The sequence below is a fragment of the Sciurus vulgaris genome, assembly GCF_902686455.1.
Source record: "Sciurus vulgaris genome assembly, chromosome: 7".
NCBI classification, from domain to species: domain Eukaryota; kingdom Metazoa; phylum Chordata; class Mammalia; order Rodentia; family Sciuridae; genus Sciurus; species Sciurus vulgaris.
Window position 1 is genome coordinate 51,467,433 of NC_136467.1, and position 22,668 is coordinate 51,490,100.

The window sequence follows — 22,668 nt, forward strand, 5'->3', positions numbered from 1 at the left end:
ACATTGGGTTTGAATCTGGCTTTGACTCCTATTCAGTGACCTTACATAAGGTACTTAACTAAGGCATTTGGGCCTCAGTTTCCCCATCCATAAAAATGGTATGATGAGATTATCTAACTCAGAAAGTAGAAATGTAAATTCATATGAAGCACAGAAAAGCATTTGGTACCTAGTAGTGTCCCAATGAATGTTGGCTTTTATTGTTGTCACTGCTATAAACACATAAATGATTTGCAATAAGAGATTCAATGGGTACTCATCAGTTTCTATGAACACCTGACTAGGTACATCTAGCAAGCATGTGTCTACTATGTCAAAATGCAAAATTAAAGATGTTCAAACACATTGTTAGTTAACAATGTCAACAACCTGATTCTAAGAAAGACAACCCTCACCTTCTTGGATGGTTGACAAATTTATCTTTTCTTGAAAAATCTTACCTTCTGGAAGTAAGAAGTTGTTTGACAATGAAACTACTACTGTGGTATGTCAAAACATTAAAAAAAAAATTAAAGTCGTAGGATTTAGGGTAGGAGTGTAGAAACACACAATGAAGGAAACAATGTCAATGAGACTAATTTCTGCTGACTCTGAGGAACACATTAGTGGCTTTAGAAATTATTCCTGCCATTATATTGAGGGTTTTTATTTTTATAAAAACAGAAACCAAAAATGTAGAAAAGAACTCCAGCTCTCAGATTAATACATGGAACACTGAAATGGTGGAAGAAACTATACTCGCCTTACATTTAAAATATTTTTTTTTCTGTCTTGAACTTTGCTTGGATCTTACTGTACACCTTTAACAGGCAATGTTTAGCACCACACAGTACTGCCTTCAGTCTTAGACAATCTTTTGTTTATTTAGTTTGAAATAAATAAAAAAGAAAGAAAAAAACCCCACAATAATCCTAAACCTTTAAAGATAATTTTGTTGTAAAAATATTTAAGAAAAATGATAAAAAGGATCTTGCTTGTACATTTTCCTTGCTTGTAGAAGACATTGCATTATCTAGCCAGCACAGCTTCCATCTGGTTTTAAAAGCAAACACACATAACTTTAGTTCTTTACTGTGTTATAAGCAGTGAATGAAAGAGTTATAATATGACTGATTCCACAGAACAAACCAACCTGGAGATCCTGCTTCATATGAAATCAATAAACGTGCCTTCACGTGCATGTGGATATAAATTTTGTTAGGACTTTTACACATGTGTTTCTCAAATGCCACTAGTTCACAGAAATAACAAATCCCCTAGTTTTCTAGAAACCAAATCAATAAGACATGGAATCTTCATCAGTCAAGAGTCAAATTCTTTGAAGTATTCATACATACCAGCTGGAAGGAACATACCATGCTACACTTAAACCTAACCATGTGCACTCTATGATATTATTATTAAATTGATTATATTAATGTTCACAATTTTCAGGATGAAAATGAATGTTTTTATGCAATTTCTAAGTTTGATAGAAAGTTTAAAAAGATGACATCTTTTTATTACTGATTTTCCAAGAGAATATGACTTGCCTATAGTTTCTTTAAAAGTATGTGGGTTTTGAGTTGGTTTTCTGATAGTGGTCATGGTCCTGGAATGGGTTTTCCTCAATACCTGTGCATAATGGTTCCATGAACCATAGCACACATTTGTAAAACAGCTGGAAAGAACGTTTTTATTTATGCAAAAACAGCATGTCCATATGTTAATTAAACTATGAGTTCACACTCACTAGATCTTGTTATCCAAACATATGAATAAATCTAAATTGAAATACTGATATTTACTTCGATTTTCTCAATCCTCTTTTGAGCTGAAGATTCAGAAAAATTTCATACAGAATTTTCTGCTTTCAAAAAGTAACTATTAGAGCCAACAAGGAGTGCTCTGAATAATGATCAATTTGTGCTTATCCACAAAGACAAAGTCAAAGCAGGTAGTGAAGTACATTTTAGAAGTCTGTATTTCTCTGCCCCTTTACACTGAAATGCAACTTGGTCCCTTCCCACATCACTTCAGGTTAGCAGCATAAGGTCATTAGGTAATCTAACACAAGATATGTTTATGTTACCTTTAGAAGATAGTGGGCAATGAGGTGAGACCATAGCAACTAATGGTCCTAGTATCCCAGGGCTTTCTAGATATCAACCCTCAACCCAAAACTTCTGAAGAAACATAATCTTCTGTGAAACTGCCCCTTTCATTCACTTACAAATCTCTTTTTCCTTCCCCTACCCAATTCTTACAAATATTACAATACTCAGTGTCTTGTTACTGAAAGAAGAAATTGATATGTTATTCAAATGAGTTAATAGTTCTTGATGAATGAGAAAGAAAAGCTCAGAGATTAATGAAGACTACTGGGGCCATTTCCTCTTGTTTGGGAAATAAATGAATGAGGATACATTATTAGGGAGAATTATGTAAGCATATAGTCTATTAAACCACTAGGGATCTGGTAGAGATCCAACTAACGGAGAATTTTCTGAGTGAACAATTATCTTAAGGGCCAGCAAGGCCAACTCTAAATAGCTTTAGAAAACTCACAGACTCTCTTCTTAGGATATATTTATACAATATTTTAACAATTATTTGGAATAAACATTTTAGTTGGTTAGGTGGCTATTTCTTTATTTTCTTCATAAAACCACAGATGGATTGTTTGCTTGGATATCTAGTTGACTAATCCTGTCCTTTTTATAATTTATATACACATACAACACAAATATATGCCACACACATAACTTGAGATGGCGTTGATGTCACACTTGAGGGTAAATAACTAATTTTGGCAATCATTTTGTAATCTGATCATGAGTAAGTTCTTAATCTAGTGATTGCTTTTTAATACAGGGATTATATATCTGGTTTAAGCATTCTTGGGAAAGAATGAATCCCCATGTAGTGTTTCAAACCTCAGTTCCAAAGACCATATTCTTACCCCAAGAATATCCTCCTACGCCAGAGAAAATGTGGTCAAACACACTATCTGTTTTTTGGAAGGTTACCTGAAGTTAATTCTCCCTTTACTTTCTCATCCCAGGAAAACCTCTGGTGCCCATTGTTCCATACTGGGATCCTTAGACAAAAGCATGGCAGTGAATCAGAGTTTCAGTCCAAGCCCTGAAAGATACTTTCTATTAAAATGGACAACAGATGTGCACAAAGAAAAGAAATAGATCAAAGATGTGAACTCCATCTGTGAGGATATTTGCAAACACAAAGTATGTAGGTTTTTGTTATTTTAAACTTTCATCAAGGCAACCTTCTGGGTGGAGGAGGAAATAAAACTGAAAAATAAAATACAGGAGGGAGAAGGTAGCTATGGAACAGAAAGAATTGCATCTGTGGAATGGAATGGGTATTAAAAGAAAGCAATTTCATACACATTTTTAAGCATCTTATTTATGTAGGCAGTGGTCCATGCAGAGGGCACAGGTAGTAGTAAAACTTACCAGGATCTCTACATAAGAAACACAAGCTTCCGTAGCGATATCTAAACTTCAAAATAACCATATGTAAGAAAAAGGCAAGAATTCAGAGGATACAGAATCAAATCATACATTACAACCACTGATATAAACCATTGGTATCCTTTGAAAAATTTGAATGGTTTCATAATTAAATAACAATCTTCTGAGCTAAGAATAGTTAATGCATCAGAATTGAAACAATTTGGGAACAACACAGGTAATGGTAAGCTACTATGATTTACTCTTTTTATGCTGGAGAGTCTAAAACAGTTCTTTGAGCAAAGAGTTGATGTCACAGGTAATGAATTTGGAGCTTGTGATATTTAGTCACTTCTGACAGCTGTGAATTAGATGACATCCCCTATTTTTTATGACTGTTCAAGGATGACATCACAAATCATGATAGCTTTTACTTGCTCTTTGGTATACCTAATCCAAAATAAATATTCATGAATTACTACTATTTAATTGAGTCTTCACAATTCTTTGGGCATAATCCAAAGATTTCTGTTCAAAAAGACATTGTGACTATTGGACACTTGCTTGTAGTTTTCCTTTTTCTAATGAAGGGTTAAGGACAGTAATTAGTATCAACTAACTTTCAGAATGGCTCAGAAGCCCTACATCAATGAAGAATGAAAAGAATAATGGCATTTCCTGTTTTCTGATGGTCACTGAGTAGGTATCAGGAAACATTAGGGAAACATTTTGCTTCAGTTTTCCATTAGCTGGAGTGTAGAAGAAAATGAAGAAAAATGTTGGATTTGTCTTCATTTTAATAGCTTGATTTTCCTTTTAAAAATATCAACTAGATCAACAATAACAGCTACTAACCATGCATTTTAGGATTGGAAAACATTCTCAGATCTATGCAATAATTTTGAAAATCTCTTTTATTGATAAAGATATTTGTGAAAGGAGAAAGACGATTGTAGTTCAAACGTTTCTACACAATGGACTTAAATGACAAGTGCAACCAAATCAAGTTCAAATACCATTCCAAATTCTCAAGCAGAAGACAGAAGGATTATTCCTGAATGTTTAGGTAACATAAATTACAGTTAGCTTATTGTATGAGTTAATAAAATTATATTTTGTGCACTGAATTTCTTTTCAATGGCGGATAGGTACACCAATTTTATTCTGTGAAGGACATTGTCTTATGAAGTTAAATAATTCCAAAATTTGCTCTTAAATTTTTGTTTACCCAAAGCCAGGCCACAAAATGGAAGACAAAGTTATTTTAAATTTCTTTTATTATGAGTAGCTATGTCTAGTAAAAACAGATAATTAAATAAATGTAAAGAACTAAAACCCAGTATTTTCTAATTTTATTTCTAAAAAAAGGTAGATCCTTTTTTAAAATAATCTATCTTGTGACCCAACTTCTGCAAAACAAGATAGATGAAAATCTATTTTTGACTTTAAGCAAAGAAACTTCACAGATAAATATGGCAACTAATTGGAAAGAATAATATTTAGCTTTCTACTCTGATGAAATGAAAAAGGACACAAGGTAAAAACAAATCAATATCACTTCAGAATGACCAGATTATTTTTACAGTAAGTGGATGGACTCATGAACAAAGTTGAGTTCTAAAAGTAGAGTCAAAAAAAAAAAAAAAAATGCTATACAGCAATGAGAATGAAAGGTTTAGAGCCAAAAATAATATTACAGATGAAACTCACAAACATGATATTAAGCAAAATAACAAACATATTTGTTATCATTTATAAAAAAATTATTGTTGGTGAGCTTAATTTCATAAATGTTTGAAAATAGTGTTTTTGGAATAAAAAGTCAATTATAATGTGAAATAAATAAAAGTAGAGTCAGAACACAGGAAAATAGGTATTTATAGTCAGTAGGCTTATGAGGGAAATCAGAATGGAAATTTAGCTTAATAATATAGTAATTTTTATAATTTATAATAATAAGGGAGAGAGTAAAGAATACTATATGCAAAATTAAAAATATAGGGAAAATCCAGTGCTTCTTTTCCTAGTTTCTCTTAATTTATATATTTCTACCATATTTTAAAATAAATTCTATTTGCCCATAGGTTATAAAATTATCTAAAATAAAATTAACCTGTTATTTTTATCATCTCAGTTTGATGAATATAACAATATATCAGTGAGAAGAGATCTAGTTTAAGGGATAGAAGCAATGATCTAAAATGTCAGCCAGATGATCAATTCTTAAAAAATCAAGCAATGACTGTACTGAGCTACCAAAGAGAATTTGGAGTGACAGAAAGAACAGAAACATGTAAGGACCATAAGAAAAGGCTGATGTTCAACAGCTGAATGTACCATAGTAAATGAGATGTCAATGAAAGGATGAAATTTGTCACATGCTCAAAGTCAAGGAATGCACACTACGGAAACAAATTGCTTTCCCCATTACGGGATATCGCAGGTCAAGTTCCAGCTCCCATAAAGCAGACTTTCTTCTTCCCCAGTCTTGTCTTCTGTCAGTATCTGTCATGCACTGCACATTTCAGAAGCGCTGAAGAGTGTGTGGTTTCCTTATTCCACCTATTCCCTTCCTCCAACAGACATTTAATGCTATACTGTTTCTCAAGAAATTCTCTGTCCCTGAAAAAATCTCCTTATCTCGTTACCACTGATTCATCTTTTAATATATGCAATGCAAGCATTATCTATCCAGGAAAACTTCCCTGATTCCTATTTGCAGTTAGTTGCATCTCGGCATACTATCACTAAAACCTTGTGTAATTACAACATAAAAATACCTTCCATGTATTTGTCTCCTTAAGTACACTTACTAGCATCTTATTAGCATCTCCATTATGGGTATGTGCTTTCATCACCTCCTTCCCCTAGCATGACACAGTGGCCAGTGTTTATCTGGTGATACAAACCCAAGAAAACTGAAAGTCAGACTATATCCATTCTGGTCAAAGAGTGTCCACAGATTGGTACGAGACTGCAAACCATGTGTTTGAAGTTCTGCAATGAGTTCAGAAAGAGAGTAGGTATTTAGAAACTTTTATTGCAATTTGAAATTGTCATGGTGTTTGGGCTTACGACTCATTAAATAGAACATGGACCAGTTTGACCACTGTTGAACTTGCATGGTGAATCGTATGTGGCAGAAGCTGCATGATAGTCCCATTACAACATACAGTAGTTTCACATCAGACAACTGCAACACAAAAGTATATAGAAAACATAAGCATTTGCTTATTATTACAAGTTGTCACTCATGTTTGTAATTAAATTCATGAGTTAATATTATTAGCTAAGTAATGGAAGATAATTATATTTTAAAATGTTTTTATTACTGCATTTTAATTAGTAAATTACATTATTTTCATTTCTAATTACACTAACATGGTAAAATAAGCTTCATTAGATTGATTAGTTTGGTCAAAAAATGCATCTCTCAAAAAATACATATAGAAATAAATGAAGTGATGATGATAGTGATTCCAAAGAAATAAAACCTAAAAGAGATTATGCCACTTTTATTTAACATTATGATCTCTCATACGCTGAGTTCAGTTTGATTACTTCATAAGCAGTTTATTATCTACATCATCTAGTGAGTTTGTGTGAGACCATGATGTTGAAATAAAATAAATATATGTAAGTTCTAGTCAGTTTATAGGGTATGCAATGTTCATATTAAATGTTAAATTAAATATGGAAACACAGCCAACAGACTCAGAAATGAAAACAGAAGTTTACAAAGTCTGCAAATTCATAGTCTAAAGAGCAGTGTTTACTGATTGCAGACATGGTATACAACTTACAACAAGCACAATGTGTACAGATAATGGTTTTGAATATGAATAAAGAAATAAATGCAAATACACAACTTATCCTAACATAGCATCATTCTTATTCTTCCAAAGACTCATAGTTTCTTAGTTTTATTATGTCAAATTCTGTATGTTATTTTGTTCTGTAAGGTGTATCATTGTCATTCTGCCTTTATTCTGATTTACTATAGCTTTTATTATAGAAAGAAAACTGAAATGACAAACTCCAAATAAAACCTCAGCTTTTACTTTGAGTATCATTTAGAATATATGAAGAAAAAAATGTTGATATTGTGAAGTTAAATGGCTTCTCTTTGCTTATCTTTTCCAAAGAGCTTTCTTTACATTTGTTACATCATAAAACTTAATTTTGATGGTCATATTAATAAACTGTGGTACATTACAACAATAATCAACTATCAAAGCAAATACAGGAATGAATTATGCCGTAATTACTCATAATAGTATGCATAAGTTTTGAAAAACTTTCCTTGACTTGTAGAAATTATGTACTGTCCTTTGAGAAATATTTAAAATTATTATGATGTTGATGATAGCAATGATAAAGAGCTTGTAGTACTTTTATTTGGTAACTATAAATACATCAAACAATTTCTAGTTGACAGTATGACACATTAAAACATTCAAGATGGAAGCATAGTATTATTTTTCTCCCCAAATGTCACTTAGAGTTTTATTTTATTCCAAAATGTTCAAAATGAAATCTCTTTAGTCTACATGATTGCCTATTCTTTCCAACAGTAAATAAGTAATATTTAATTATTGATAAAAGTGAGGGATTGCTTTCTGGCAACCAGCTGTCACAGGTTCATCCTGAGAATTAGGGAATAGGTAGAGTTAGAAAAATAGAAAATAAAGCAACCAATCTTTTACTCATGTCAGATATCTTTATAAGTTGTTTTGAAATAGAAGAGACCAGAAGTTGGAATTATGAACACATGAAGAGAATATCTTTTAGAACTTTTACTTTTATAATGACCTGAAGTAATATACACATCAAGGTAAAATCCAGCAGTATTACAATTGACTTTGATCTAGAATGTTACAATATCTGAAGAAGAGAATAATATCTTAGACTCCATAGTCTAATCATAGTGGCTTGTATTTATATAACCAATCATACTGCTCCTTTATGAATACGTGCACACGTGTTTACATGTTTTTTCATGTAGTGGATTTATATCATATCCCTTCTTTTTAGGTAGCCTGAAGGTATTTTCATGATGTGTGTGTGTGTGTGTGTGTGTGTGTGTGTGTGTGTGTGTGTGTGTGTTATTGAACCCAGGGCCTCATACATGCTAGGCAAGCACTCTATCACTGAGTTACATATCCAGGCTTAAAAAAGATTTTTTTTTAAGTTTTAAATTTTGAGATGGGGTCTTGCTACATTGCCAGGGTTGGCCTTGGAATTGTTTCTCTCCTGACTCAGTCTCCCAAGTAGCTAGGATTACAGGCATGTGCCATTCACTGCTCCAGGTCATCTTTTCATAATTCAGTATTAAAATATAGTTTTTAGAAATTTCTAATTTTGTCAGGGATTATCCTTGTTTTCTAAAAGGAATTGCTCTCATTTAATTCAGGTTGTTGTGACTGTATAAGTTTCTATGTTGGGATCCACTGTTGAATTTATTTGTAAGTCATTTCATGGACATCTACTTATTTATTTTGGAAAATGATGGGATATCTCTGTAAGAATGTCATTATGTAGTGATGTTATCTTTTGAAACTTTTACCAATCTGACCTTAAAATCCCCTTTTCTACTAATTTCATAGCCTGGGTGTTATAATTGCCTAGGTGAAGAAAGGAAAAAAAAAAAAAAAAAAAACATTGTACATAATTAAGTAAAAAATAGCAAAGAGAAATAAATGTCTCCTAAAAAGTGGGAATATTTCAACAAAATCTTTATTTACCAATAAATGTACTCTTGATGTATCAAGATTTCTAGTAGTGGAACTCAGGTTAACTTAGGTGTTTATTTTTTTGTTGGTTTTCTTTCTATTTCTTACTATCCTCCTTATCCTCCCTTCCCCCAGGATAGGTGTTTAACTACACATTCTCTGAAAATGGTCTTTAACTCTCTGCTAATTTCACAATCTTCAATAGTATTTACGCCACCTACGGATAAATTCTTGTCTGTCATTTATAAACCCTTGTCCATAAAATATATACTAAGGGAATACATTGGTTCAGTTATGACTATGGATTGTAATGTTTCTCCATGGTCTAATATTTTTAAGCTACTATGGTATGTGCTATTCTGGTGCATAAGACTACCTTAATCTGAGGCTCAGTATTCATCTTTGTCAATGTTAACAATTTTAATCATATTATATTTTATAATATAATATATTATATTCCTGCAAGGTATGATTTCCATACTTTGCTGATAGATGGGATATGCACACAGAATACAATCAATTATCAATTACCTTCCATTAGAGACAGCTGTGTGATTTGGAGAAAATTCTGAAAAAATTACATATGTTATAAAAATATTTTATAAAGTTATGCTTTAGTGTACTTATTGGTAATTAACAATTATAAATGTGAATCATAATTCTTCTGAGAAAGACAAAAAAAAAAGAAGTATGCTTACAAACCAAATGGCAAAACTCTGGCACTGGACAATATAAATAAATCTGCCAAATACATCTTGTTGCTTTAACGTGTGGCCACCTGCCAATAGCTCTGCACTGCGTCCTCACTGAGAAAACTTTTAAGTGTTTAAATTGAGTATCTTGTTTAGTGGAATATGTAGACTTTACAAGATCAGAGTGAATTTCTAGTAGACAATTTATAAAACCCGTTTTAAGGACAGTTTTATTTATTAATTATAGGCTTGACATCTACATTTTAGATAAAGGGCAAATAAAGTGCAAGTCCTAGAGGGTTAGGTTAATAATAAATAGAGCATAGACTGTCCTCTCTTCCACATTTAAAAATGTATGATTTTTGTTTTAAGCCAAATGAATTTCTCAAGAGCAATGTTTCCATCAGAGTCCAGAGCTCCCATATTCCTTAAATCAGTTTCATCTATGGTTGTCCAATTGCACAAAGTAAAATGCATCCTTTTTTTATATTCATAAGCTAAGAGACACCCTAAATGAAGAGGAATATAAGTCTCACAGAATTAGACATTGGAGAAAATACATCAAGAGGAATAGTAAGAAGTGTACAAAAGAAAGACATGGGCCATTAAAAATATTCAGAATCATGGAATGTGTGTGATTATCCAATCTTAATTCTAGAATCTTATGTGAGGTCAATGAGGGTTTTGTGATTTCCAGTCCAGTGCTCCTCTTAGTGAAGTCTGTAAACTTGGACTTCTCATTAGAGGGTATATTAAGATGCTGATTTAGGGTCCCAGTGATTCCTGAATTTGTAGTATGGTGGCAGGAAGTCATGTTTTCAAGAAACAACAAAGGTGATTCTCAAACATGTGACCCATGGACTTTACTTTCAAAAACCCTGCAGGACTTCACATGTTCCTCCAGATAGAGGATAGCACTGAAGGTTGCCCAGTAAAAGGATATAAATGCAAGAAAGCAAGCACATTGAGGCTTCTCAATTGCCACGACTCTGTAAAACCATATCGGAGAGCAATAACTTCAAATGTGACACCAGTGTCTCCATTCAAACCTTTGAGGCAGGCCATTCCCTTCCCAATTTGTACCCAGCACCACTCCCCACTTCTGTCATTATTTACACCTTGTGGGCATGTGTGTGTCAATGTCTGCCCCTCCTCTAACATCATGATCTTTGAAGAAAGGAGCTGTGGTACATTTTCACCTGTTCTCCACCTCCCTCCCCTTACTCCTGGAACTGTTCACATATGAGGTATAAATAAAGTACTAGGGAAAAAACATGCTCCTGGAATTTGTCTCTGAGAATGTCTTGTCATCAAAAATCTTAACATAGTCAAGTGTCAGACCCCTTATACCACCCACATTCTGATGGTCTGAGAAGATGGTTCCAAGTATGGCTTTGTGTTCAAGAAGACATCAGTGAGTGCTGAGGTGGATGGCGAGGCCTTGAATTGCTGATAGATGGAGTAAATGCTTCCAGGTAGGATTGAGGTCATCTAACTAGTTTGTTAATGCTTTAATACTCATTACTTTGAATTAAGGTGGTTCCCTTACTAAATTTCAAATAGTCTTGGGAAGGAGAACATATTTGTATCACCAATGATAACAAGAAACCCCTTCGTTTATCAACAGTAGATAATCAATAAATCTCTGCTAAATAAATGAGTTAGTAAACGCACAACATATTTGCTGCAGCAATTGAACTTATTAGATTTGTAGAGTGGTAACAATTAAATCCAACTCCAATGGGCTGACCTGGATGAGTTTTTTTGGTTCCACGCTATAGCCTTAGGGAGTGGAGGTCTCAGACTGAGGGGCTGGAGGAGGGTGTAGCAACAGGAGCAGATGTGCTGCACCCGTGACTTTGTCTGCTATCAAGAATTCGCAGCATTTACCAAGTTAAGGATACAGATAAGGGAATGAAGACAGCTCAGGCTCATCTATATAGGCTATTTCTAGCAAAATGTCACCCATCCAGCTGGCACTTTCATGGTGCTGCCACAGCTTCAAGAGTTCCAGGTACGTGTATTTAATGGGGCATTGGTGGGGTGAGCATCAAAGAAAACAAAACTGCATCTACTTGGATATTGAACCACAATCTTGCATTAGCAGGGAGACAAAAGCTAACTTAAGATGATAAACATTTTTTTAAAAATTGTTCTAATTAGTTTTATATGACAGTAGAATGCATTTCGACACATACTACATAAATGGAATTTAGCTTCTCATTGTTCTAGTTGTATGTGGTGTAGAGTTACACAGGTTGTCTAATAATATATGTACATAGGATAATAATGTCTGATTCTGTCTACTACCATTCCTACCACATACCCTCTCTCCTCTCTCAATCTCCTCTGTCTAATCCAAAGAACCTCTATTCTTCCCTAGGCACCACCTGCCTTTATAGTGAATTAGCATCTGTATGTTAGAGAAAACATTTGACCTTTGGTTTTTTGGGACTGGCTTATTTTGCTTGGCATGAGATTCTCTAGCTCCATCCATTTACGGGCAAGTGCCATAATTTCATTCTTCTTTAAGGCTGAGTAATAGTCCACAGTGTATATATACCACATTTTCGTTATCCATTCATTTGTTGAAGGGCACATAGAATGGTTCCATGGCTTAGTTATTGTGAATTGAGCTGCAATAATCATTGATGTGGCTGCATCACTGTAGTATGCTGATTTTAAGTCCTTTGGGTACTTTGGGTATAAACTAAGGAGTGGGATAACTGGGTCAAATGGTGGGTCCATTCCAAGTCTTCTGAGGAATCTCTATACTGCTTTACATAGTGGTTGCACCAATTTGTACACCTACCAGTAAAGTATGAGTGTTAGCAAGGATGTGGGGGAAAAGGGACACTTAATATGACTTTTAACAGAGTAACAGGAAAGGGTAACAAGAAGAGCAGTCATGTTCACAGTCCTTTCTGTCATACTATCTTAATGGTGGAATGGCAAAAGTAAGTGATCTTTCTATATTTAATTACCACCAAAGAATTTTTTCTTCATATATAAAATATGGGTAATGATACTTCCCATACAGGTTCTGGGGAAGTGAAAGAGTAGGTTAAGAATTCCAAATAGCCTTCAAGTAGAATTGCATCTTAAAACCTACTGTTCAGAAGTAGCCACACTAGGACTTTGGTTTTGGTAGACGAGGAAAATTTCCGTTCATCTTCACAACTTATAATATAAGCTAGGTATTTTAAAAATTAAGATTTTTTATTTAAACTTATTCTTAGATATTTAAGTAATTTTAAACAACTACTATGCAAACCAATAGAGTTATCTAAGACTTAGTGTTTAGCTCATTTTCCCCTGCTCTTCAACCAATAAGTAGAATTTTTACAGGTAGATGTAAATAATACCTATTTTGTCAAAGCCTTACTTCTGTGCAATCCATTCATAGAAAAATCATTACTGTGTGATTCTAGCAGCTTGGAACATTTTCTATTGCATTTGTTGTAGTAAGAAGGCTCTGATCTCAGGATCATGAAGCCTTTTTTTCATAATCGTTATACATATAATATCAGAATGCACCAGGCAAGTTTCCTTTCCTGAAGCTCAATTGTCTTATTTCTAAAATGAAGTATGTGGTTTCTGTCTACTTTGCAGTACAATCATCTCATTTTTCTCTGAATTCACTTTACATTAGTTAGTATGACTTTAGGACTAAATTGTTTATCCATTGCTCTGTGTCCAAGAAAACTTCAGATTCTGAGAATAAAGTTCATGTCTATTATATTCTTTCTACCTCACAGAATCTAGCAGGTGCTTGACATAAAGTAGTCTTTCTATACTGATGAACAGATATTCATTGATTGATAAGAATATGTTATTGGTTATGAACTCTTACCCAGCAATCAACTTTTGGTAGTAGCTAAAGGAGCAAAGAAATGTTGGGGCAAATAGAAGCACAAGAGATGAGCAAAAGAAAAATTGAGAAAAATAGACTTTGATGTTATGAATAAGAGAAAAATGAAATGAAGGATTAATTCAAATCTATAGGTTTAAACTCAAAGAAATGTGTTTATTAGATTTTTAGCTAGGGAATCACGTGTAATTTCATTCAACTACAATTTAAATCAGTTGTCTACAGTAGTGCATCAAATATGCAGCACGATATGAAAAAAGGATAAGGGAATTATTATTTCCTCTGTCAATTATGTACCAGGGTTTGGTAAGATGCTTTATATTAATTCTTCAATTTAAAGAAAGAATGTGGTTTTCTACTAAGTTATAGAAAGAGCAAGGGGGAAAAGAACCCTAAAGATGATACTTGGATTAAGAAAGCCTAATACTTGGGTTAAGAAAGATGGGGTTATTCTGGAATTCCAGAGTTATGTATTTCCCTCCCTTGGCATTAGGAGCTGTCATGGAGTATGAACGTATTTGTTGATACTCAATAAAAGAAAGCCTGAGAGAGCTGGAAAGGATAGATAGTGATTGATTCCAAGAAATATTGTCTATGATCCAGCTGTAAAAATTGCAAAGCATGTGCACAAACTGCAATTCATAAGTAAACAGAAAAAAAATCACACTGTGTTCTTTTACCTTCTAAACTTATCAAAGACTTTGGATTAAATGAATTAGAAGATACATTTCGGGGAGAGGTGGGAAAACAGAATAAAAGTGAAGTTAATAACTATGATTTGGAGGGAATGTCAAGTTAATCATCTTTTATTTTTTTTTTTCTAAGAAAAAATTGAATTCTAATGGATCTTTGATGATATACCCATATTTTAGGGGATATTTTCATGTGTCAAGTTATGGATAGGACATTTTCCTGTTGACTCCCGATAAGACTAGGCTAAAACCATAATTGTTTTCAGAAGTTAAAAGTCACCAGAAATGTATTTCAGTAGAGAATGTAAAAGTAGGCTTAAGCTAGGGGTAAAAGGATACAAAAGTGGCATTTTAAAAAGGGAATGGGGTGTCATTAAAAGTTTATTTCATGCTGGAGGAAAATTCTGCTGGATTTGATTCTTCCAGCAGATTCTTTCTCCTCCCATAGGCAATGTCATCCCTGGGTTAGAATATGCAGGCAAGTCGTTGTTTTCATGCGTTTGTTTTTTAATGTACTATAAATCAGTAGAGTAGAAGACGCACATTAATAAATAACTTGAACTCTCTCTTACTCCTGGAGAATTGAGATTTGAGGCAGCTTTAAAAAAATGCATTGCCCAGTCCAAACTTGGTAGATCTTTCTTATATTTCCTTAAGTAAGTTTTCTCAACTGCCAAATAGAAAAATTCTAATTTATTAATGCTTGAGTGAATAATTCACTCTCAGACACTGAATGATCCAAAACAAACAAGCCAGTTTGTGTATCTAGTTATATGAACTTTTGAATGCACTGTCTCATAAATTGAATACTTTGTTGAACGTAAAAACCAGAGCTGACCCCTGAGGGCTCTGCTATTAATTATCTCCCACTGCAGACAGTGTGTCTTCCCCTTTGTTGTTTCCTCCTCATGGCACTGTAAATATTTTATATATTTTCCCCTATTAGGGCTGTTATGCTCCTTAGAAGGCACTGACTGAACTTTACTGTGGTTTCAGACAGTTTTCCAGGATATTCTTCTGTCTCAGTAAAGATGCTAGATATGCTTTATTTTCTAATGTAAATATGTGGTGGTTATTAATATATTCAAATTCACTAATGAGAAGACTGAGCTTCAGGAAGGTGATACTTTATCAAGATCCTTTCAATCCCAGGTCTCGTGTTCTTTCTTGGGGGAATATAATTCATATTCTTTGTCCCATGTCATCTAGCAGGCCTGATGACATCCTCCCGACTTTGGCATTATAAGTGTCTCACCTGATGCCCTACTCTAACTCTATTCCTTGTTATACTCACATCTCCTTTGTGTAGGTCTATTTTTTTATTACTATAACAAAATACCTGAGGCAGGCTAACTTTATAAAGAAAAGAAGTTTATTTAGCCCACAGATTGGGAGACTGAAAGTTCAAACAGTATAGTGCTGGCTCTGGCCAGGTCCTCATGCAGAATTACATGATGGAAAAGGAAATCACATCTCAAAACAAGAAGCCAAAGAGTGACAGGTATCCCATACTCTTGTTCAAGGGCACATCCCTTTTGATCAAGGAACCTCCCACCAAATTCCATGTTTTTCAAGTTCCACAACATCTGTATACCAGCAAAGTGGGGATCAAACTTCCAAAACATGAAACTTTGAGGGATGCACTTGAACCATATCCAGTTATAATCTCCTTCTTTTCCCTCAGTACAGTGTGTTTCAGACTCTCCTGTAAGCTCTGTGAGGAAGGTGACTGTGTCTCTTTCACTCCCCTCCTGCATCATGAAACTGACAGAGTGGGAATACTGGGAAAGAAACAAGTTAAAGTAAGACCCCAAACCAACTCTGTGTGACTCCAAAATCATGGGCCTATCCACCGCAGGGGTGGTTGCTGTTTCCCCATGACCAATTCCTATACATGGATTTACAAGTCCTGGTGGCTACCTAGGTGCTATGTATACTCTATGCCCTACGCCATATTACAACTAGACTGGAAGCTCATGGAGAGCAAGTCCTGTAGTTGACCTTTACTGTAAGCAGAGCATGTGGTGGTTGGTCTTCAATAAGCACTCAATTAATCAGAAGCTGATCATCAAGTTCAAACTGTTGCTGAATATCCTCCACATCACTAGAGCCAGATTCTTGTCACAGTCCTCTCTAGGTTTTGCTCTTTTGTTATGATGATGGACAATCCAAATTGGGAAAGGCCATACCTGCGGCTAGTTTCAGTTTTTCTCTTTTATTCTCAGGTGACTGAGGTGCTCATGTTTTCACATGCACAAAGAGGTGTCTGGGACAGTGTACCTCTCAACTCAAAACAATGCAGAAATTCAAGGTACTCAGCTTGAAAAATGAACACTTTCCACATTTAAAAGGGAAGTACATGTTTTTGGAGTTACATCCATTCTTCATCCCATTTATAAAAGCCAGAACACACGGCTAGCCACAAAGCAGGACATTTAATACTCTTAGGCTTGTGGGTCTTTGTTATTTTTTTCTTCCCCATTCCCTCCCATCCCCTTTGCTTTTTTTATTTCTTTTTTTTTTTTTTTTTTTGTTCTTCATAGTTTTGAGTTAACTATGTCATTGATCACAGATTTATGTGTGTGTGTGTGTGTGTGTGTGTGCGTATAAATATATATATGAGCTAAGAGCAAGAATGCTAAAATGATTTCTTTCTCAGGCCTTAAAGATAGATGATAGGTCAAGACACTTTGCTTCATAGCCAAACATACTAAGGCACAGAGCGACATGGCAGTAATTTGATTTGTGAGTGCCAAAAGTGCTTGTTCAGCACTAACAAGAAATAGGAGAACAGGATCAGTATAATCACATATTCTTATTAGATTAAAAAGGGAGAGAGAGTAGTGCCAAGGTTATGACATGAACTGACAAGACCAAAAAAGAAAAAAAGAAAGATAGTTTTTCTGATGTTTCATCCACTGTTTGCAGGCATATGAAAGAATAAAAATAAGCCCCATGGCATGAGTTATGGATGAAGTGTCTGCCTTTAGCTTGGAATTTCCTGGCATTTTTCAGTTTGTGACACAGACTTGATGTGATTAAACAAAGGCTTTTCTCCAAACTTAAAGTTCTTTAAAAAAAAAAAAAAAAAAACTGAATCTAATACTCGCTAACTTGTTTTTAAATGAGAGCAGATGCCTTTATTCCATGAGCTGACTACCAGGATTCGAGAAATAAATGAAGAATGGAGGCCTATTTTGGTAGAGGCCAAGATAACAGCAGGCCATATGTGCCTTTTGGAACTTTACCTTGTCCCTCAGCTCCCCAGCTGCAGAACCCACATTCTTCCACAGAATGAAGCAGGGTGGAGGATGGCTTCCTTCAGACTGGATTTCCCCTGGACCTTTTTGGGGCAGTCCCCTGAGAAAACATAGCCTCAGAGCCAAGCTCACCCAGTGAAATGAGCCACAGTAAGGCTCTCCCCATGAGAGGGAGTCTGTAAAATAAATGCCTGCATATGGGTGGACATGACGGCCCAATTGGAATGATCTTGGTTCTTTCCAGATCTGACATTCTCTGGTACTCTGACAGGGGAGTAGCCCATCACAGGAGACATAGCACACACAACACTAGAGGCGGCAGGGAGCTTGGAAGTGGTACTCCCTTTGCTATTGATAAAAAGCACATTTTCTAAAAAATATATTTTAATTGTAATTTATGCTTATTTGTCTGTCAGGCATTTTTCCTTTGGACTTATTATTTTCAAATAAATACTATCCACAGTTTGGCACATGTTTAAATTGTGTGTGTGTGTATGTGTGTTTGTGTGTGAGTGTGTGTGAATCTTCTAAAGCCTACCCCCATTCATGATGGAAATTCTTCCTAGTTAGTTCACAGATTCTTGACTTCTAGGCCAGGGCTGTCATGTCTGCAGTTAATACACATTAAGGTACAATAAAGGAGACCGAGGCAGGAGGATCACGAGTTCAAAGCCAGCCTCAGCAAAAGAGAAGTGCTAAGCAACTCAGTGAGACCCTGTCTCTAAATAAAATACAAAACAGGGCTGGGGATGTGACTCAGTGGGTGAACGCCCCTGAGTTCAATCCCTGATAGCTTCCCCATACCAAAAAGAAAAGCACAAGGAATTGAAAATCATTTTGCCTGAAGATAAACTCATTTTGTAATGGGTTTTACCATCCCTCACTTTCCCTAATACTTATAAACCATGAATTCTATTAAAAATTATTATTTTTTAAATATAGCCTCAGGAATTTCAGGGTGCTTTGAGAACTTAAGCATCAAAGATCATATGGTCCTTGACACTCAGAGTTCCAACGGAGAGTGTGTATGTCGTGTCAAAAGTTGCTACAGTTGATTTAAGAAATTTGACCTGTCAAAGGTTGTGAAGGCCCCTAAAATGTGAAACCTGGAAGCTCATGGAAGAAGCTCAGCCCAACAACACTGTCACAGAGAATCTTTGACTCCATTATATGTTGATGACATTAAAGAATTAGCCATGGGAAAGTAATTACAATTTCCGCTAATAGTCTTTAAAAAATGATGGGCCTGAAGAGATATGAACTGTGACCCAAAGGAAGCTAAGTGCGAAGGTAGAGACATTTTACAGAAGATCAAAATAACTTAGCAGTGGGATATCAAAGGTGACAGGAGTCAGAATTAGTCACTTTCTCTTAATGTCCCTAAAGTGCTTTCCTTGGAGCCTGTTGCAGCAATCGCCAAAAGTCTTACCTATAATGCAATCATCTGTGGACACACCTGTCTCTCTCTAATGCTCTGTTGACTCCTTAAGGAAGGGAACATTGCTGTTTATTTCTGTCCCCTGCATACCTGCTGTTCTGAATGTTAAAATGCTGATCACTGAAATCTTTTGATCCCTCAGGCTCTGCCCTTTCTTGACAGACTGCTTGAAGTTCTGAGTGTGAAAGTCATCTCACAGCTGACATTGCAGGACAGAACTCCTGCTTTCTCCCTCCACCTGTCCCAAGAGGCCTCTTCTCATTCCAATAGTTGGCATAATTGTCCACCAGGTTTTCAGTCCAAAACACGTAAGCTGCCCTTGCTTCTCTTTGCCATTTGCTTGGACTTCCAATTCATCAGCAACACCTTCAAAATTTACCCTGGAATCACCCATTCTTCTTCTTTACCTCAATGGTCACTTTAGTCCAAGTCAGCTGGACTACTGCAATGACACGTCCTGGTTTCCACACTTGTCCCTGTTCCAACCCAAACTATGCGTGCCATAGCAACCAGAGCCACTTTTTGAATAGTTAAATCTGCATATGCCAAATCTGTGTCACATCCTCTACTTGATTTCGAGTGTACTTAGAATTAAATCCCAGGTCATTCCCAAGGTTACAAGCTCCCATAGGCCCTGTTTGTCTTTCTTCTTTGATCTCATCTTGTACCACTCTGCCCACTGCTCCCTGCTCTCTAACCACATCAGCCTTCTCTCTGTCCTCTGGGCTCAAGGTTCTGTAAGATGCTTGCCCTTTCTTCAGCAGCAAATTCTCTGCTCCACGAACCTCAGGGGCTGACTTATGCAAATCACTATGATGTCAATCCACATGTCTCCTTCCAAGCAAGGTCTTATCTGACCACTCTCCCTAAATTATCACCCATCTAATACCCATTATCTCTAATGTATCTTTCTGTTTTATTTTATTTGGAAAACTTATCATTATTAAAGATTATTGCTTATTCATTTTGACTGTGCTCCTTTATTGTGTTTCCTGCTATTTCACCCACTGCCTGCTAGAATAGAAGATTGATGGAAGCAGGAAACCTTTCTATTGTGCCCTTCATTGTAGTCCCGGTGTCTAGAATAGTGCCAGGGACATAGCACAGTAACTAATGAATGAATCAATGAACCCACCCTCACATTCCTGGTTCTAGTCCTGAACTCTGACTTTAATGAGAAGCCAATGATGACCCTGTTGATATGGAAATTGATGACCCTGGTGAGACCCGACAAGAAAGGCTTAACACATGCTCTTATTTGTCTAAGCCACCCACTACCAGACACCTGTGGATGTGGGAAGTGGCCAGCGTGACTATGCAGGGAAATTTGAGCACTATTTTCTCATTTGAATTTCCTAGGTATAATGGCCTAATAAGTACTATTAGTAGAGACATGTTAGAAATAGAAAATAGGAGAGCAAGTTTAAAGTCCAAATCCAGAGTCCAACATTTGGTTCTACTAGGTTCACCATTTACACTGATCCAGCCTGCAATGCACACTTCGGTCTAGGTGCTTTGGGATACACTGAAACTCTGTGATCTTGAAGAGCTTGAAATATAACTGGAAAGGCATGACATATTCTCAAAGAAAATGAAATGAATTGTTAAGAAAAAGATTTAAGGAATGTTATGAAGAAAAAATGTGTTCAAAGTGTCAAGTAAGGGACAAAGACATGGATGACTTCAAAAGCAGAAGGAGATGACTGAGTAAAAGTGATTTAGAGAAGTCTTTACCCACATTTTATCAAGATATGTAAAACCAGAGAGATTGTGCTGAGGCTGAGACAAAATCAATCCATGTTTAATTAGGCATCAATTAGCATAACTAACATATCCTTTAAATTTTAAAACAATGGGCTAAATTATGCAACATTCTTCCATCTTTGAATATTAAAATTTTTTTAAGAAAATAATTATTCCCAAGTTCTATGTGCAGATTTCCAGATACAGATTATCTAGTTCCTCTCATCTCTTCTGTGTATACACTGCTTTTTTTTTTCTTTCAAGCAACTCACAGAGGAGTTTTTAAGCTATTTTATCTTTTAAGTTTAGCAACTTTAATGAAAATCTTTAAAATTTAAAACCAGTGGTATATATAAGTGAGATCTTGAGGTTATTCGGTGATTTCCATTGTCTGTGCTCTTGGGAGTCACCCTGAGATGACCATAATGGGGAGTTGGGTCCTAACAACATGGTTTATCAGGTAAGATTTTGCTGACTTGAACTAAAGTGACCATTGAGGTAAAGAAGATACCCCCAGGCATTTCTCCACAGTTCTTTGGTAAGATGAGAGCTCTTCTCCCAACCACATGGACACTTTGAAATCACCAGGGAATACTGCTGGCTTTGTTAGCACCTTCACATGACAGTCTTAGGACTCTATTGCTCTCAACTCATAAAATTTCCAAAAGAAAAATCTTTTGACTTGAGAAAATACAAAGTAAATACAAGAAAGTGAGTCAGTTAATGTAAAATTTCCAATGAAAGAGACACTGAAAATCTGCTCCTCGATTGTTTAGACAAATCTGAGATATTTCAGTTTTCATTCATTTGCAGGTCTTCAATAGAGAAATTTTTAGTAGTGATTAGTGGAATCAGAGTTTCTAGGGATGTCCCTACATATGACATTTGCTGGTTGAGTAGCTCTTATGGTTGGATCCTTGATCAGAAAGACTTCTCTAGGCAGCTTAGAATTTTATTGCCATTTCTCAGTCTAGTTAACAAGAGAGATTCCTCCACTGAGAAATAGGTAAATGTATATTCAACTTATACTGTAGCAATTTAAAAGTGTTCTGGAAATGCCATGGGCATTTTGTCAATTATGAACTCTTTCAATTTTCAATTTAAAATTTATATCAGAACTATAAAAGTTTTGAGAATCTTAAGAAAAAAAAATCCACTTCCTTAAAATTTATGTCTGAAACTGATTAGCCTCATGAAACTTCCTTTTATGTATGGAGAGAAATTCATTAAATCAAGGGGTTTACAACTGAATCAAGACTCTTTATATCCTAACTCATATTTATTTCACCTGGCATATCCATACTAGTTTAAATATTTCTTTTATGATCCTCCAGTTGTAAAGTCATAAGTGTACTGAGAGAGGACAGGAGTGCATTCAGTGTCTATGCCACAGGATCTGACACATTGCTGCAGTTGATTCTTCAGAGTAAGAGGAGCCATATTAGAGGCTCCTGCTGAACACAAAGCACGCCTATTTTGACAACAAGTAGTATGTTAGGAAGATAATTAAAATGCATCTTATCAACTTGCCACAACTTAGGACACTTTGCTAGTTTCCAATATCATTCATTTCCTACACTATAATGAATTGTATTCACTTATGCATAATCTACAAATATTTGTATTTATTCCACTTTCTAGAAATATCTTAAGTAAAAATGTTAGTTATGTAGCAAGAACACTATTTCATCTATATGGGAATTTCTTTTCTTTTATATGGTCTTTCATATAAAGCATGCCTTGTTAATAGAAAACAAGTTTTGTACAACAAAGCATTTAGAGGGAAAT

The 22,668-nt window shown here is 35.2% G+C and overlaps 1 pseudogene across 1 annotated transcript in view; it reads right to left on the reverse strand.

Annotated features, from left to right (window-relative positions):
* The window catches only part of LOC306666906 (proteasome subunit alpha type-7-like), a 58,173-nt pseudogene extending 38,642 nt beyond the window's left edge, over positions 1–19,531 (reverse strand). Inside the window, exons 1-3 of the transcript in view lie at positions 19,335–19,531; positions 17,832–18,047; positions 17,151–17,211 (exon numbers count right to left, since the gene is read on the reverse strand). The product of the transcript in view is annotated as a proteasome subunit alpha type-7-like (transcript). The remainder of the gene's footprint in view (positions 1–17,150; positions 17,212–17,831; positions 18,048–19,334) is intronic.
* Positions 19,532–22,668: the final 3,137 nt, after the last annotated feature.